This window comes from Hibiscus syriacus, unplaced genomic scaffold, assembly GCF_006381635.1.
Source record: "Hibiscus syriacus cultivar Baekdansim isolate YM2019G1 unplaced genomic scaffold, ASM638163v2 tig00112831_pilon, whole genome shotgun sequence".
In the NCBI taxonomy this organism is placed as follows: Eukaryota; Viridiplantae; Streptophyta; class Magnoliopsida; order Malvales; family Malvaceae; genus Hibiscus; species Hibiscus syriacus.
In genome coordinates, this window is record NW_024063409.1 from 31,550 (window position 1) to 40,991 (window position 9,442).

General features: G+C 33.4%; 1 pseudogene; it reads right to left on the minus strand.

The window, feature by feature from the left end:
* On the minus strand, positions 1-2,701 carry LOC120183850 (annotated as a pseudogene).
* Between the last annotated feature and the right edge of the window lie 6,741 nt (positions 2,702-9,442).

Genomic DNA, 9,442 nt, shown 5'->3' on the forward strand with positions numbered 1-9,442 from the left:
CTAGCAAACCAAGTTCTGCCCGAAGTAGACCTGACATATCATTGGACAAATAGTTATATAGGATCGTTTGCGTGGACAGTACTCGGAGGGATACATGCATTGCATTGCAGCACAAAAAAGTTTTTAATTTACATCTTACCTTCCCCTGCTATTTCTTGTCCGGTCGTAGAACCCTATCCGACTTCACTTTCATAAGTTTCATTCGGTTCCGGGCCAGCAATCGCATTGTCTTGATCGATTGTAGGTACCTGATAAATGCAAACTCATCTTCTTAGCCATTTGAGGATAGAGTGTGCTTGACCATATATAGTTATTAATGTTGCAAATTCAGATGAAAATGCAGAAAGGATAGCTTCTTACCTTGCAGCGGGCACATAGTTTAACACCTTGAAATGAGAATTGACTTATCTCTGTCCACAGGTCTTATGAAAACGGCTCACAACCGGAAATAAGGATGCTATCACAAGCAAGTGATGTTTATGGAAGCAGCACGCAGATTAAAATTTAAAACATATGCTAAATAAAAACAAAGGGTACGAGCCTAAAAGGGAAAAGAAAAAAAACAAATACTTGGGTCTGAAACGATTAATCGGTACAGGTTCCTTAAGAAGCTTATTCGGTGCATCCAAAGATTCCTGCAAAAAATTTTATACTCTCAACATCAGGTTTGAGCTTTATTGAACTATTATTATCATCATCATTGACCAACCTGAGATGTTAGCATGAATGGGTATTGGTCAGAAAACATTACGGAATGCCCTTGAGCGTACATAGGATCCACAGGCCTAGTTTCTGACGCTGCATTAAAACGAACAATTCTACTGGGTTTCCCGAGAAAATCCGTAAACCATTTTGAAGCTTCACCACCCTCATCCAAAGCAGAGCCAGACCATCCCAGAATTGAAACACCGTCTGCCACCGCTTGTGGTGGTTTAGAAAGTGAGATGTTGAGTAAATCCATTCCAGGGGCTTTTATTTCTGCGAATGAAAGTAAATAATGGTCATGACCGAAAACCTCATGAAAATTCTAAAGGATATGGTGATCTTCTAGCATTTAGACAAGGGTAAATTAAAGATATTAGAACATCCCTATACTGCTAAGGAGAAAGAGGCATAGATTACAAGATAGAACCAAACTGCAACCTGCATAGGACATTAACCATATTGAATAATTAACCACACCTAATGTAGGGAATCTGAGTTTCTGCAATCCGAACAATGGAACCAAAGCTTAGCATTTCAATGGGAGAATCAAAAGAAATTTATTATTTCTATATTTTTTACGATTTTCACAAAAGGTAGAGAAATTATTTCAATGATTCTTTTAGGGTAAACTTATAACATTAATCACTGTACTATTTCTTCTCTCTCCTATTGTGTTTACTATATCATTTTTTCCAGATTTTTTTAGTCTACAACAAGACATACGCCTTGCAAAGGAGATTACTCGAATCTAAACCTTTAAAGAAAATAACATTTTTTATTAATACTAAGATCAATCAATAGATAATTGATTTAATATTTTGATATTAGTTTTTGTAATTACGTATATATAATCAATGAATTAATTTTTTAACCTAACTATTACTTTAAAATTTTATATTTATATATAACCATATTTCTACATATATAATTTAAGTATATTTTAGTAAAAACTACAAATCAAACTATATATATATATATATATTTAAAAATATTAAAAATGAATCAATACGGTGGTCACTAATAACATGAAAGAAATACTATATACATCGATACATGATTAATAATCTTAATATTTAAAATATTTAAGATCTTTTATATAATTGATATAATAATTATTTGTATTATATTAACTTGAAATTTATTTTATAAAACCATTATTTGTATTATATTAACTTGAAATTTATTTTATAAAACCATTATATATTACCTTTGAATTTATTATAATAACAATTTAATTACTAAATATAAAATATAATAATTTTATTTTAATATTATACCCTTTTTTCCATTATTTATTAAAATAATGTTGTTTACATTTGAACAGTTATAGGGCTTGGTCCAAGTATTAAGCGCTAGACCTTAATCCCAGGATTTGGTTTCAATTCTTCCCACTCTCGACTATTATTATATCAGGCCATGTCCCCTCCTTGGTGATCAAAATAGGTGAGACCTAATGATGCATGTAGTTTATCGAGTATAAGGGGGAGAAAAGGTGCATGCAAGATTAATTAAGTTGATTTGCTGGACGACACCATTTTTTAAAACATTAAATCACTACAAATATTTCAAATGGGCATTATACAATTTAACACGTGCAAAAGAGTAAGATGAATTGCTCTTACCCATAAAGGACTTCTAGGTAGGTTCCCAACCCTCTGAGAAGGCCTCCTTTGGCAGGTTTACCTCAACAAGAGCCTTCAGCCCTTTGAGAATATGCCCTCCCTTTCTGATTCACAACGACCCAGTTCCGATCCCATCGAAACCCTATTATCCATCACCAGACGCATGTGAAAAAAAATCTCCTTTCACAGTGGGGAAATATTTCAAAGGATTAACGTGTTAAATGCAAAGAAGTAGAAAAAAAGATACCGGTCGGAGTGAGGGGTGCTTGAGGAACAGAAATTCCACGGCATGATTTGATGGGATAGATAAAGATTGATGATATCTTGGCATAAGCAGCAGGTCCGGTTGAAGGTGCAGTCTTCTCCATACCTTGTACCTTCCCAAGAAAAGACGGATACTCTGTTTACTTCTTCTTTCGTCCTTTGAAGAGAGAGCTCACTAAAACACACATGAAATCATTTCCTCCACGAGGAAAGTTCCAAACTGAATTTGGATTTTAGGAAAGAATAAGACTATAAGAGTGGACCGCCCTCAATCCAAAGTAGTCCTTTTCCTACAAATGTACGTTACGTTTTCTTTTTGAAATGTGCGTTACTAACTAGTATCACTCCATCAAAATTCCAAAGTCTCCCGCTGGTCCTTAACCACAAACCTACCCAAGGCTTAAACATTGGATATTCGAATTCGAGACATTAGGTATTCAACTCGGATGTTAAAGATGTGGAATAATTCTTCACCTAAGGTTCATTGTCATGGCATGGACTCCATTCCACCCCTGAAAATACTGTTGTCATCGAGTATTCTTGCCCCAATCTTTTACAGTAATGAACTCAAATGGGAAAAAGATCAGACGATGAAACATAAAAACCCTGTTACGGTTCCATCAACCGCTTCATTCGATTTCCTATTATGAATCGTGAGAGACGGGGCCGAGTACGTACGTAAAGACATGATGAACACAAAAATATATATATATATATATTAGAAATCACTCTTACTGTCTTTTCGACATATGCTAATCTGTCTACAGTCCTATCGAGTTAAAAATAATCTAAAACAATATATGCTCTTGACAGATGTCCAAAGCCTCGATAACCTTCTCGATGAATAGTTTCCGGTGCAATCTGTACTTGCATATGTTAAATGTACGAGGGCCTTCAACTCAGACTGTAATTAAGAAACAATAGAAGAAAATGGTATGATATGTTATGTTATGTCAGAATCACAAACTTGATTGCTGTTTCAAGCGTCCTCCTTGCCTCTGGCATAGAATCTGCAGGCATAAAACAGAAAAAATAACCAAATAAATTATACCAATGGCCCATGTTCTAGTTTATCAGAATTATTACTACAAGTAATAATTAAGATTTAAAATCCAAACAGCTCTAATTTTTATCGCAATTAAATTATCGGAATGCAAGCAGAAGATATTTTAAAAATTATAGCAACAAATGATTAAAACTTAAAAATTATCTGAAAATTCCGTTCATAAAATAAAGAAATGGGGTCTCGAAAGTGAGCGAAACAGGCGATGCATCGTTGCTGTAGACACTAAATTTTTGCCCCATTATCATTATTATTATTATATTATTATTACTATTATTATATAATTAATATTATTATTTTACAAATACATTACAAGCCCAATTTACAACAATTAAACCAGAGGGCCCGATTACCAATTTGAAGGCCCGATTACCAATTTGAAGGCCCAAACTCGAAGAGAGGCCCAAATATCAAATTCAAATCCGGTCCATACCCAATCCGGTCCAGACCCGACCCAACAAGACCCGATCCAGATGCAACTAGGGTTTTCTAAACCATATCTTCAGCCACCAATGATATCAACCATTGGATTTGGAGAGATCCAATGACCCAAAATGAAGCTAGCAGAAACCCTAGGTTTCACCAATCCTAGGGAGATTTCGGCGCCGCCTCCAACCCAACTGCTCCGCCGTCATGTTCCCCAGTTAGCTACTGCCATGACGCCACTGCCCCACCAAAGCCTTTAGAAGACTCAAGGAAAGTCACATACTTTGCTATCCTACGATGAGTCACCATCGTAGATTCGGTGACTCACCGAAGGATGCCTTATCACTCGGTCCAAGGAAAGCACTATGGTGGCCTATAAAAGGCCACCGATCCTGCAAGAGAAGAGGGGGAGCAAAAATGACGACTAACAGAGGACATGAGGAACATAGCAAGTAAACAAACAACAACCAATAACAACTTGTAGCAGTCAAATAGCAAAATAAAAGTATAAAGAAGAGAGAAACTTACCGAGGAAGTTGCACTGTCATCGAAGGTCTTCAAAGGTCGCCGAAAATCGAAACGTCGAAGGTAAAAAATCCTAGATCTAGGAAATTTTAGAGGGTTTTAGGAAAAAACTAAGGTCAGATTCGGCTTTAGGGTAGTGACCGGCGGTGGTGAATAGTGATCGACAGTGGTGAATAGTGACAGGAGGTGGCCGGAATAGTGGCCGGCCGGTGATCGACTCTCCCTCCGGTGAGAGAGTTTAGAGAGAAGAGAGAGCTTCTCTCTCCTTAGGGAGAGAAGCAAAAGAGAAAATTAAAAGAGTTTATCAATTTTGGGCTATATAAGGCCTATTTGTACCCTCCTCAAAACTACGTCGTTTTGGGGAGGGACTTCTGCGTAATTTCGTAAATACGCAAATCATTTCCATGGTCCCTTAGATTTGTAATCTTTTCAATTTAATCACTGAAATCATATTTCTATCTTTTAATTTAGTCTTCGAATTTTATTTAACTTATATTTTAGTCACTGCACCATATTTATATATATTTAGGATAAATAACATATTTAGTCACTATTGTTTTAATAATTGTTATTTTAATCCTGAATTATTATTTATGCTTAAATTATATTATTAGTACATAGTTTCTTAATATTTTGAATTAGGACTATTAATTTATATGTTTTGCAATTTAATCTTATATTTTATTTTTGTCACTATTTAATTGAAATTTTATTTTATTATGTTTCAATATTTTAATTAGTATTTAATTATTATTTTATTTTTATTTTATTTTAATCATGTGAAAATATATATGAAATGTTTAAATTTATTTATTTTTAAATATTAAGAAAGGGTTGTCTTAAAGTAACTAGATGTCTTAAAGTAACTAGATGTCTTATTCTGATATTTTAAAATAAATAAATATCCTGCTTATAAAAAACTAAAAAAATATATTTATTTTTGTTTTGGTTATATTAAATTATTTCTTAGAAAGAATTATTATATTTTTATTATTTCAGTCGAAAAGAGAAATATTCGTCCTAAAAGCATTTTAGGGATTAGTTTCTCTTCGATTGGAAATATTGGAATATTTTCTATTTTTCCTTAGAATTTCTTTAAATAAAATTATGCGATTGAATATGAAATAATAGAATCGTAAATTAAATTTATATTCGAATTCTTAAATTTATATTATCAAAGACAATTTATAATCAACGGGTACCAATTTTGGGCGTTGTGGGGGTGCTAATCCTTCCCCAAACGTAACCGACCACGAATCCCTTTTATTTACTAAGAAGAATGAATTTTTGATTATACACAGACCAATTTATCTTTTAAATAGTTTTTTTCTTAAAAACCTCTTTTAAAAGATGATTTTTAGTTATTCGACCTACCTAACCCAAAAGGTTCGATGAAGACTCCAAAACATTTCCTTAAAAATCTTTTATTTATTCACTCGCTTTTCCACCAAGAAACATTCGTGACCCGGGCGAAAGCTGGTTGCGACAGCTTGGCGACTCCGCTGGGGACCAAGCTGGTCAAGCCTTAAATTGATTATATATTGTCTCTATAAGTTAGAAATTGAGAATTCAGATTTATTTAATTTATGATTCTTTTGATTTCTTTCAATTTTTTATCTAATATTTTATTTTTATCCTTATATACTAACATTTATATTTGATAGATTCTTAGATACTAGGATTCATTTTTAAGTGGTTGTTTGTTAAAAGTTAGAGAATTTCTCCTCACACATTATGCACTGCATTATCATGATATGAGCTAAAACCCCGCTCTATCCTATTTAGTTTGAATGAGAAACTACTCCCTCGTGTGGTTTTCACCTTCGTATGGTATAGGGGACCATTCTTTGAGCACCTTATGTTCCTCGTGTGGTTTTCACCTCCGTATGGACATAAGGAAGTGTGTTCCTTCAATTTGAACTTGATCCAAAAGTCTGTAATGGACTAGGATTGAGGGTTTGGTAGCCTAAGGGGGCACCAACAAAGGATAATTCGATGACCCTTTTTACTTTAGAACTAAAACCCTATATATAATAAACCATAAAAATTCACCAGATCTAAGACAATGGTGAAACTCTGTCCAAATAGGTGTACACAAAGGATAAATGAACTCTAACTTTCATATTTTATTTTTTATATAAATGCATGCGAACTAGAAATGATGCGGTTAGGGTTTTTTTTTCCAAACAAATCATGGAACTAGAAAGCATGAGGTTAGAATTTATATATAGATACCATGATAGATAAGATCTTTTCTTTCCATTAATTGGTGCTAACCATTTTATTTTTTTATCTATTTTTTTAAATACATATTATTTTTTCTCTAACTTGTTTATATTGATTTCTTTTGTTTGCATTTCATGATCATGACATGATTAGAAGGTATTAATTCGAGAGTGGTCATCAAAATAAAAGGTTTTCATGAATGGAAAAAGAGTTTTATGATCAAGCAAACTATGACGCAGCAAAGGAATGGTATCTTAAGGAAGCTCTTAAAATGGTGGAAAGCTATGCACACAAAGATCCTATTAGAATGATACCATAAGTATTCAACTGTAAGAGTATCAATAGGGGCATTCAGAATGAAAAAGGTTTTTTATGAAACTCAAACATGTTATTTGAAGGATGAAAATAATAAATTGAGTACAGAGATGAAAACCATGCGTGAGGATTTCCAAAAGATCAGTCAAACCTTTCAAAATACTGGCATAGAAAACACCACAGAAGAATGGACAACTGGGGTCATTAAATTGAAAAAATGATGCAGAGTAATGGAAAATAAATGTCAAAATACATGAAGATCGAGCCCAGAAGTTTTCTCATGGTTTAAGGGTTACAGAAGAAATACGCAATACAACCATCATCAATTTGGAAAAATATCAAGTTGAAAATCAAATGTTAAGTAGGGTCATAGCCAACATGGAAGCCTCATATCAGATCCATCAGCGTGAGATTGATATTGAATTAAAAGGAGCCAAGAACAATACATTGATGAAGATGATAGATGATTATGGAGATCTTGTACAAGAACTTCTTGAACACAAAGGTTTTTTTTACAAAGGAAAATGACCAACATTGATTACAACTCCGAGAATTGACACAGAAGATGAAAGAAAAAGACAATGTCATGAAAGAAGTTACTGTTCAAGCAAACAATGTTGCTAATAAATCTGGTTGATTTAGTTGGATTAACGAGAGAATAAAAGCATATTAACACCTCCATACTTGAGCATGAGTGGAAGTTAATTTGGCTATTAAGGGAAATAAAGAAGTTAGGAGTGAAATCTATTCCCTATATGTAAAGTTTTTTTGATGTATAGAAACTTTTGTTTTTAATGAAAGCTGTTTGAAGATGATCACTCTTCATTAATACCTTTTTCATACATGCATTTTTATTGCACAATTTGCATTCGCATCTTTGCATTTTTACGTTTGTATTTACATTTTCATTTTTTGCATTTGCATCTTTGCATAGTTATATTTATAGTTTCAATCTTACATCATGCATTTGCATTTTGTTTCAAACTATATTACATGCATTAAATCATAAAAATATGGGAATAATTTATGGAGAATTCAATGAAAGAATTTTTGAAATCAAATTGGAGCTAACTTGGTTTTCTTAGAGAAGTATAAGAACCATGAATGAGATTTTAGTAAGGGTTTGTAGAATCGAGAAATTCCAAGATCAAATTATCAAGACTCAACAAGAGATGATCGATCAAGCAAAAAAGTTCCAGGATGATTCAAAGGAACAAATTGATCAAGCAAAAAAGTTCTAGGATGATTCAAAAGAACAAATGACAAAATTAATGGATATAGTAAATATTGTGATCCATGGAGAGAATCTTGTTATAATGATTTGGATGGGATTATGAATGTTAGTGATGTAGCTGATGCGATGAAAACAAGTGACCAGGAACTTGTCAGGGAATGTGGAAATCCAATAAATCTCTAAAAATCGGGTATGATCTCGAAAAATATGATAGAGGTCAAGTTGAAGAGAAGCATGTAAGAAGTTCAAGTGCCATTGAAGAAAGATAAACAAAGCAAAAATCTAAACGATCATTTACAAAGTATTCAAGATGATGGCAAAGAAAAAATTAGGTCAAAGGAATTTCTACCCAATTTTCCTTTAGTTTCGTGCAGCAAGTTTTATTACAAGTTGCTCCAAGCCTAGATTATTTCTCCATGTCAGGCTAGGCCTTTGTTGATTCCTTACCCGAATTGGTATAATGAAAAAGTTTCTTGCGAATATTATGCTGGAGCTCGAGGACACTCTATTGAGAATTATGGTAGTTTCAAACGACGAGTTCAAGACCTGTTAGTTCGTGGAATCATAGAAGTGGATACTAATAATCTGTCTATTTTGGTCAAATAATTGGGAATTAAACCCCAAAATAGAGTTGATAGTATCAAAACAAGTGAAGTACATGCCGTAGAGGATGAGGAAAACAGGGTATTTGGGCCGAAGATAAAAGAATAAACTCTCAATATCTCTCTGATTATAAATGATGAAAAAGAAGTGAATGTAGAGGTAATTTGAGACTGGCCCATAGGTTTAAAAATGAATGGGGCAGATGCAACCTTGAAGAAACCTCAAATACTTATATTATATTTTCTGAGGACAAGTAAGACAAGGGGAAATTTAAGGAGTTTGGTGAATACTACCCCAATTGTAACTGCAATGAGCATTCAGAACTAAGATAAAACTATCATCACCAAGGAAATTTGTTCTGGATCTAAAATTGAGCCCAATTTCCAGTCGGGGAAAAAAGATGATGATGAGATTTTACCAAGAAACTACTCAGAAGGAAGCAGAGATTTGTGCATCTGA